General features: G+C 38.5%; 1 protein-coding gene across 1 annotated transcript in view; it reads left to right on the forward strand.

Annotated features, from left to right (window-relative positions):
• Positions 1-9,356, forward strand: part of LOC117175622 (protein stoned-B) — a 320,808-nt gene that overhangs the window by 186,224 nt on the left and 125,228 nt on the right. The window lies entirely within an intron of this gene.

Consider the following 9,356-nt stretch of genomic DNA (forward strand, 5'->3'; position numbering starts at 1 on the left):
CAAAGCGGCATCAATCTCTCTATGCACCCAACTATTTGCGGATGAACCTTTAAGATTTCCAAAAGACAGATGATAAGTCTATGGGATGTAGAATCGAAAGCAGACACAAGCGTCTTTTTGGACAGATTTGGTCCTTCATTCTGTCTGCGTTAAACAAAGTATCTGCGACTAACATGCTTCTCATCCCAGTTATATTCGCGTTAGAATTTTCGGCTCCGACCGAATACAAAATCACATTCAAGAAAAAGGAAAATGAGGGGAGATATGAAGACAATATTGTCAGCAACTTTAACTTGTTCTGTGTTTGCTGGTCGATCTTCAGTTCTTGGGCGGCTTTCAAATACTTTCCGTAAATGGCCTATCAGATTTTATATAATCACATACACACCAAACAAGGGACACATTCTGTCTTGCTCATTCAATTCTTTTTTCGGTTGATGAAAGCTTATTTTGATCCATCGTCAGTTTTAACCTTCGACTAACCGTAAACTGAAAAATTGATTGACCGGAGGTTAAACTCTTTCGAGATATAGTCACAGATGGAGGCATCGATTTCATCCAGCTCTTGATACTTAGGAAGAACCTGGATGTAAATGTTATTTCCTTGTCCTGAAATCGTGATTTTCTTTTTCATTTTTTTTTTCATTTTCGCTTTCTCCTTTTTGTCTGCGGCTTGTTCATGCAGCGGCTAGGGAATAGCTCTGCATTCATATACAGTTTTACAGAGGTATCTGGCTTTCTAGACTGTTACGATTCCAGCATTATGCACGTTCACAGAGGCTTTTTAGCGCGTATGCATACTCTATGGTGCCAAAAACATCTGAATCTTCAGAACGTTTCGCATCAATCCTCGCGAAATCAAGCCAGGTACCTCTGAAAAATTGGATATGAATGCAGAGCTCTTCCTTCGCTGCTGCATGAACAAGCCGCAGACGAAAAGGAGGAAGCAAAAAGAGTAATCACGAAAATCAGGCACCTCATGAAAGATGATTAAGATTTCAGGGCAAGGAGGAACATAAACCTCTAGGTTCTTCCTAAGTATCAAGAGCTGGCTAAAATGGATGCATCTATCTGTGAGGATATCTCGAAATACTCTAAACTCTATACGATCAATTGTTTAGTCTACGGTGCGCTTAAAGCTTTGGCTGATTCAAATCGAAGGCTAAAACTGACGACGGACCAAAAGACGCTTGCATCAACTGAACAAGAATATTGAATGGGCAAGGCAGAATTTGTCCCGTGTTTAGTGACTTGGAAGCTTCCAATGTGTCTCCTAAGGGTTTATATTTGTCTTGCACCTTCTTGCCTATTACTTTACACCCCCCGCACGCTTACTTGGTAGTGAGAGGGGTGCCTGTCATTTAAGGTAGGTTCCGAACCACCATGAGCAACAGCTTTAAGTACTTAGAGAAAAACTTTTTCTCTAGAGGTACCGGTCCCACGACTCTCTGATGGTGGACAATTCCCTTTCTAGGCTAGTGTTCACCGCATGGGCCGCCGAGGCTCTTCCAGAGTGCTAGGTGGGAATCCAACCGGCAAGCAGACGGAATGGGTTCAAAGCCTACACTTTAGCCCCCACGCACATCGTCTCACTATTTCGCGTTTATTGTGTAATTCATTACATAACATCTGATAGGCCATTTATAGAAAGGATTTGAAAGTATGCATAGTCTGTGGTGCCAAAAACACCTAAAACTTCGGGACCTTTCGCAACAGTCCTTGCTAAATCACGCCGACTACCTCTTGTAACCTGGATATCAATGCATAACACTTCTCTAGGCGCTGTATGAATAAGTCTAAGACAACAAGGAGCAAACGACAAAAGTAACCGCAAAAATCAGGCACCTCATGAGAGTTGATCACGATTTCTGGAAAAGGAGGCTGATTTAAATCGATGGCTAAAACTGACGACGAATCAAAAGAGGCTTGCATTAACTGAACAAGAAGATTGAATGAGCAAGACAGAATGTATTCAGCGTTGAGTGTGTGATACATTACAAAACATCTGATAGACCATTTACGGAAAGGACTCGAAAGCATGCATACTCTGTGGTCCCAAAAACACATAAAACTTCAGCTTGTTTCGCGAAAAAGTTAGATAAAATCGTTAAGTTTTAAATGCCGAGTGGCTTACTATAGAAATCAGAATACCCAGTCCAGTATGGCAGGGTTTCCCGTAAAAAAATCAGGTCGTTCATTTGATGACATACTTGATTAAATTACTAAATGTTTTTATGGTGCACCAGAAATAGGTGTGCTGGGGTTTTGTAGATCGCTGCATTCAAAGCTGAATTCGTAACTTTCAAATTCAAAATGGCACATGCAATATCGCGTTTATAACTGTCCCAATGATCGGATCTAAGTGATTAAATATTTGTCGAACAGGCCAGCCAAGTATAATCACACGATATCTGTTATGGGGTGTTTTTATGTATAAATTAGGGATCCGAAATTTAAGATTGTCTACCTAATAGAGCGGATATTTTCAATAACCGCAGGATCAGTAATATAAAAAAATTTTCATGGGAAATCCGCTGGTAACAATTGGAACTTAAAGATCGTCTATATATTATTGTAATTATATATTATGTATATTTTGACTGTACTACTTCATAACATTTAGAACTCGATATATTGATTCGAGGATATTTACCCGGCTATACTCAAGATGGCTGGATAGCCATAATGCGGCGCAAAATTTGAAAGCTATTGCGAATTCCCAATGAGCGTATTGAGTGAGAAATACTCTCGCCCACGCGAGAAAATTTTCATGTATTTCTGACCCTGCCAATTTGGTATATATATAGTTTTCTCAAGGCACTTACGGCCTGACATAATTGTCTTTGACTTCAAAAAGCAAAACCATGTTTATTATCGAATTTTCGACATAAGATGACAAAAACATCATACCCAAGGTTATAACCGGCACATTCCGTTAAGTAAATCATTTCTATCATAAGCGCTCTCGAAAGTGTAAAGGTTTCACTGATTAATAGCCTGAAACGCATCCCTGCAAGTCAACAAGATGCTAGGACACTTGCGGGAAAAATGCAGCAGGTAGTCGTTCTTAGATTGTTCTCTGTCCTCAGGGTATACGCGAGTTTTGCCAGATAATCATATTGAGTGTATCACAGTTTGTAACCACCCAGCTTACGTATGTTAGACGTGATTAGGACTGAAACTTTACCGCGATTTCGCTGGGAGCGGTTGCATCCGTTCTCGGCGAAATCCCGCAGTTGTTCTTATTTGATTAAAAAAATTTAAACAACCACGGAAATGACCACGCCTCGCGACCCTTCTTTCTAGCAGCTTGTGGGAACAACAATGATAACACCAAACATGATTGCACTAAGCGCCGCTTAAAATAATCGTAGGCGCAGGGCTATCGACAATGAGTCGGGTTGAGCGGAGAGCCTTCTTTACTACAGCCAGAACAGGCTGGCAACAGCAAAGAGAGAAGACGCGGGAACCAATCTCGGCCCAAATATCTGTCTGAATTGGATGACAAGCTTTGTAGAGATGTTTTCCAAAGGACCTATGGACTATCAGTTATACTAAGCATAAAGCAGCGAGAGCTTTGGCGGGTTCAAACCGTTAAACAACACCAATGGCTGATCATAAGACCAGAAGACGAATACATCAATTCAGCACAAATATAGGTTGGATAAGGTAGTATGCGTCCCGCATTCAGTGTTCGATTGGCTATATAACATCTAGCAAGAATCTTAATGCCAAGCTTCAACAGTTCAGATGAGAACTTTGGTTCCGTCGACACACACTTAGCAAGTCAAAGCTGCTGACCATCATGCAACACATTGTTGACAGAATGCGGTTAATTTCTGAAGCTAGGGAAAGTTTAGACCTATCATTACCGATAAAGTGAAAAATGTATTAAAATTCATGATGAACTATTTCGCTTCGGTACAAAATAGTATTAAGGCCTTTCGTTGGAAAAAGTTTCATTCAACCCAACATAACTGGCCCGCAATTTCATCTTATATCTGATGTCGGAAGAGCCTATTGCAGAGTTATTTGGTTTGAAGGGCGCAAAGTGCCCCTGCTAAAAATGGGCAAATTAGCAGTCCCTAAGAATTACAAGCCAATAACTTGTGTGAACACTCTATACAAGATCCACACATCTAACCTAAATAATAGGATTGTTTGAACAATCGGACCTGTATGGGGAGCTATGTACGAGCAACGCGGCTGACGGAGAAGCGTAGCAGTGTATCAGTAGAGACTGCTAGTCAATAGATGTGTCTGAAAAGACGCAAAATCCTGCCAGCACAACCTATCGATGTTTTGGATTGATTATATAAAAGCCTTCGATTTCACCTCCCATAGACATCGTGTGACAACTCACAGCGTCACAATTCAGATATGTGTCTTGCAGGGCGACATTGTGAGCCATCTGCTACTTTTCCGCACATTATTGCCAGTATCTCTCCCACTTTACCATTACGAGTGATACTCCTGCGATAAACCTGAACATCACAAGGTCAAGATCAGCCACGTGTTTTACGTGGATGATCTTGAGCTCTATGCTAAAAAAAGGAGCAACTATATCTTGCTCTTGGGCTTGTCTCGAAAGAAACTTGGGAGATTATAATAGGGTTCGGGTTAGAAAAATCCGCTAAGGTTTATTTAGAGCGAGGAAAACCTAATGGCAACCTGACAATCCCTAGCTCTTCAACATAAGCGTTATACGACCCCTTGGCATGTCACAGAGCTGCATTCAGGACGTGGAATCTATAAAGGATATTCTTTATTGCAGATTCAAATGTCTCATCTCGCGGATTTGGTCTTTCGAACTCTCTTCGAGTAAAAAAGTATTGCAATGAACATGCTTGCCGTCCGAGTAGTACTCGATTCATTTAGAATGGTTTCTTGGGCGAAGGATGTACTCCTATATCTCGATATCGGTTGACGAAAGGTTATGCACATGAGAAAAAACATGCACCTTAATTATTCTGTTCCGCGTTTTTACATTTCATGCTATCGAGGCGATCGCGGAATTCTAAATCTCAAATTTGCTCACAACAGGATTGTTCTGAGTGCAGCACATATAGTCACAAATAGACGAAACCCTCTTCTTAAAATCGACAGGAAATTCTAAGAAGTGGGCAAAAAAGCGTTCGTGTACAAATCAGCAAAGAAGGTTGCTAAAACACATGGTCTTGCCTTTAATGTCAGTGGTAAGAAAATGCAGGAGACATTATTAATATCGAGTACTCACTCATGAAGGTCTGGATCATGAAATCACAGTATAATATAGCTGATTATCGTGATTGAAATTAATTTTATACGAGGCAAAATAAATTACACCCTGAGTGTTCCAGGGTAAATCTTATCTCAAATGGCTACAAAAATAGAACAAATAAGTGAACATGAGACAACAAGTCTAGAGCAATCAGACATGCTTCTTATCCTCATCGCGAGAGTCTTCAAGTAGACAGGACTCTCGATTCAGTGTTTTAAGTTTTCGGGCCCTGTTATGGGATGTGAGGGCTTCCTCCCACATATGAATTATTGATGCAAACCCAAGTATGTCTCCTGTTTACTAAGTTCGTTCCCAAAGCCAAGAGATAATGATTGAAAAGCATGCCAGGCTCTAAAGGCATCCCAGGTTTCCATCCAAGTTTCGGGATTATTGGAGACAGCAGACGAAAAGCCGGGAACTAGATTCAAATTCAAATCTTGAATCCTAATTTGGAGTGGAAGCAGAGAGTAAATCCTAGTTCACTGACGGCCATTCAGAGTTATAAAATCCCCCATTGTCCCCCGTTGAGAAGATAGAAGAGGCAAGCTCAGTAATAACAAACAAAATACCCTCAGTATCACCCTCAGTAGTGTGACGATTTCACGCAAAGAGCTCGTCGGCTTTCGTCATCATTGCTGGGCGTGGGTAGTTATCGCTCCCCTTTGGAGGCTTGCTCGATCGGGCTGTCTCCCTCAACGACGAGTACTTCATCTTCCTCAGCCGATTATCTGTCTGAGGTCACTTTTGGCATCCTCGAGATCCAGCCTTCTTGCTAAGAATATATTAGCCGTTCTCTCGAAGAACGGCTTAATAGTCCGGAAGCCAAGAACCGTTTAGTCCGCGGAAATAGGTCCCTGGAATTTTTTTAATGGATATTGTGCAGAATGGTCTCCTGAATCCAACAGTGTGAGGTGCTTTCGCGAACTGAGGTTTTTCTCGAGATATTGTTAATTAAACATTTTTACATAACTTATGCTATATCTTGGAAAATTATTGACATATTAGGAAATTTTTTCTTAAAACTGCTAGATTTTATTGAAATAAACAATTTTTGGTCATGTGCAATTTTTTGTCTGCCTCATAGTTTTTCCAAAAACGCAAAAAAGAATAATACAATAATCTATTTTTATGCATTGTTTATGGGTTTTTTGAAGATTTTTCTTCAGAATTAGTTTGATTGTGTTAAGAAGCATGAAATTTCTTTGGCGCATTTTCGCATCTGATTGATAGTTTATATAAAAAAAACAGCCAACAAGATTTGGAACAAGATTTCTTTGAACCCGATTGTAGCCGACATTTATTAACATATTCACGCTTTGTTTTCTTATTCTGCTCTTATTCTGCTTTATTTAAAAATAAAAAAATATAGTTAAAGGAAAACATCGTTGAATACACAGCCACACAAAAAAAGTGTGCGGATCTGGTAACAAGACACAAGTATTCCTATGGATTTTGGGGCGCTAAATTCAAATTCGGTATCAAAAATCACCTATCACGTCATGGTTGAGCCATAACCTCAAAAAATGACGAAAAATCATGCACTGAGGCAAATAAATTTCAAAATAATGTCAGTGATGCAAATTTTCACATCAAAAACATGTCGATAACTGTGAAGGATCAACCCTTGCCTGATATCAACTTATTTAAAATAACTTTACCCAACAGAACCTGACGTCACCTAACCTGAATTAACAGACATTTATTGAACTGCACGTAAAGCTCTGGAAGCATATTTTCCCAGTACCAAATGTGTGCTACATCGAATGGGTCAACTCGAGCCTAACCTAGAAATAAATCTAACCTAGCCTAACCTAACCTAACCTAACCTAACCTCACGAAACACAATTAAACTGATTGTGTTGTCCCGTTGTGTTTGCGGTACCGTTTAAATCAGCTTGAGCTTAAGGTGCAAAGAGGTCAAACCTATCCTAACCTAAAAAAACCTGACCTGACCTAACCTAACCTAACCTAACTTAACTTCACGTAACACAATTAAACTTATTGTGTTATCCCGTTGTGTTTGAAGTACCGTTTCATTCAGCTTCAACTCTACCTACATAGAGGTTTAACCTATCCTAACCTAACAAAACCTGACCTAACCTAACCTAGCCGAAAGAAATTCAACCACACGTGTAGCTATGTAAGCGTACGGTTTTCAGTCTTAAATGTGTGCTATATTTAATAGGTTAACTCGATCTTAACCTACAAATGAATCTAACTGAACAGAACCTAACGAAATTTTGCTTAACGCAATACAACTTAACTTAAGTGTTCCCGTTGTAACAAAATAAAATTCATTTCATTGTACTACAGGTGGTTAAAAATTTAGACGCACATTACTTATTTGAAGAAACTTGGAACTAAAAGTAGAATTGAACCCATTTCAATTAACCTGACAATGTTTGTATCAATTAAAATGTAGAACTGTAACTTAAACATGCAAATGAATAAGAGTTTAATTCAGAAATTTTTTCTCTGCTTTTCTTAAATTTAATGGATATATTTATACTATACGCAAGAACAGGGTTGCCAGCGTAATCGGTTAGGTTAGGTCAGGTTTTGTTAGGTTAGGATAGGTTAAACCTCTATGTAGGTTAAGCCGAAGCTGAATGAAACGGTACCGCAAACACAACGGGACAACACAATCGGTTTAATTGTGTTTCGTGAGGTTAGGTTAGGTTAGGCTAGGTTAGATTTATTTCTAGGTTAAGCTCGAGTTGACCCATTCGATGTAGCACACATTTGCTACTGGGAAAACATTCTTCCAGAGCTTTACGTGTAGTTCAATAAATTTCTGTTAATTCAGGTTAGGTGAGGTCAGGTTCTGTCGGGTAAAGTTATTTTAAATAAGCTGATATCAGGCAAGGGCTGATCCTTCAAAGTTGTCGACATGTTTTTGAAGCGAAAATTTGCATCACTGGCATTATTTTGAAATTTATTTGCCTCAGTGCATGATTTTTCGTCATTTTTTGAGATTATGGCTCAACCATGACGTGATGGGTGATTTTTTTATACCAAATTTGAATTCAGCGCCCCAAAATCCATAGGAATATATGTGTCTTCTTACCAGATCCGCACACTTTTTTTTGTGTGGCTGTGATATCAACAGGGGGAGTGAATATTAACCGATTTTTGTCAATCTTTTTTTGATTTTCTCGAAATAATATAACGAGGCTAATTCAGCCTATTGCAATTAAATTAATTAATATTGTACAAAATTTTGGTTTTCTCCGCTGGCTCTAATTTTAAACAATGGAAAGCGCGGGCCAGGCAAGAAAGCGTCCATTCGAGCGGCACTAATCAGCTAGCCATGGGGAGTTGCACTAAGAAAGCAAAAGGTCCAAATACCCTACCATTGTTACAAGAGTGTCGATTGAGATAAATCCAAATTTTGTACAATATTAATTAATTTAATTTCAATAGGCCGAATTATCCTTGTTATATTATTTCGAGAAACTCAAAAAAAGATTGAAAAAAATTGGTTAATATTTACTCCCCCTGTTGCTATTTAACTATATATTTTCCATCAACTTCATTTTTGTATTTTTAAATAAACTATTCGAGATACGGAAAAAAGTCTTATACAAAATTTTTCTTTCTATGGTTTCTTTAGCAGAATGGGAAAACAAAATGTGAAAATTTTAATAAATGTCGGCTGCAATCGGGTTCAAAGAAATCTTGTTTGTGGTTTTTTTTATATAAACTATCAATCAGATGCAAAAATGTTCCAAAGAAATTTTATGTGTCTTAACACAATCAAACTAATTCTAAAGGAGAATTTTCAAAAGACCCATAAACAATGCATAAAAATCGATTATTATATTATAATTTTTTCGTTTTTTGCAAAAACTATGAGGCAGACAAAAAATTGTGCATGACAAAAATCGTCTATTTCAATAATACCTAACAGTTTCGAAAAAAATTTCTTAATATGTCGATAACACAGGCCGACAAAATTTGACAAAGGTCCGGAACCAGAGACCAGACCTAGTATACCCAATTTATAAGTGATCGTATTCGATCGAAAAAATCTATATATAGGTTTTTGAGGTTGCTCATTAAGAATATGAAGTCAGATTTTGAAAATTCAATATGG

This window comes from Belonocnema kinseyi, chromosome 6, assembly GCF_010883055.1.
Source record: "Belonocnema kinseyi isolate 2016_QV_RU_SX_M_011 chromosome 6, B_treatae_v1, whole genome shotgun sequence".
NCBI lineage: Eukaryota > Metazoa > Arthropoda > Insecta > Hymenoptera > Cynipidae > Belonocnema > Belonocnema kinseyi.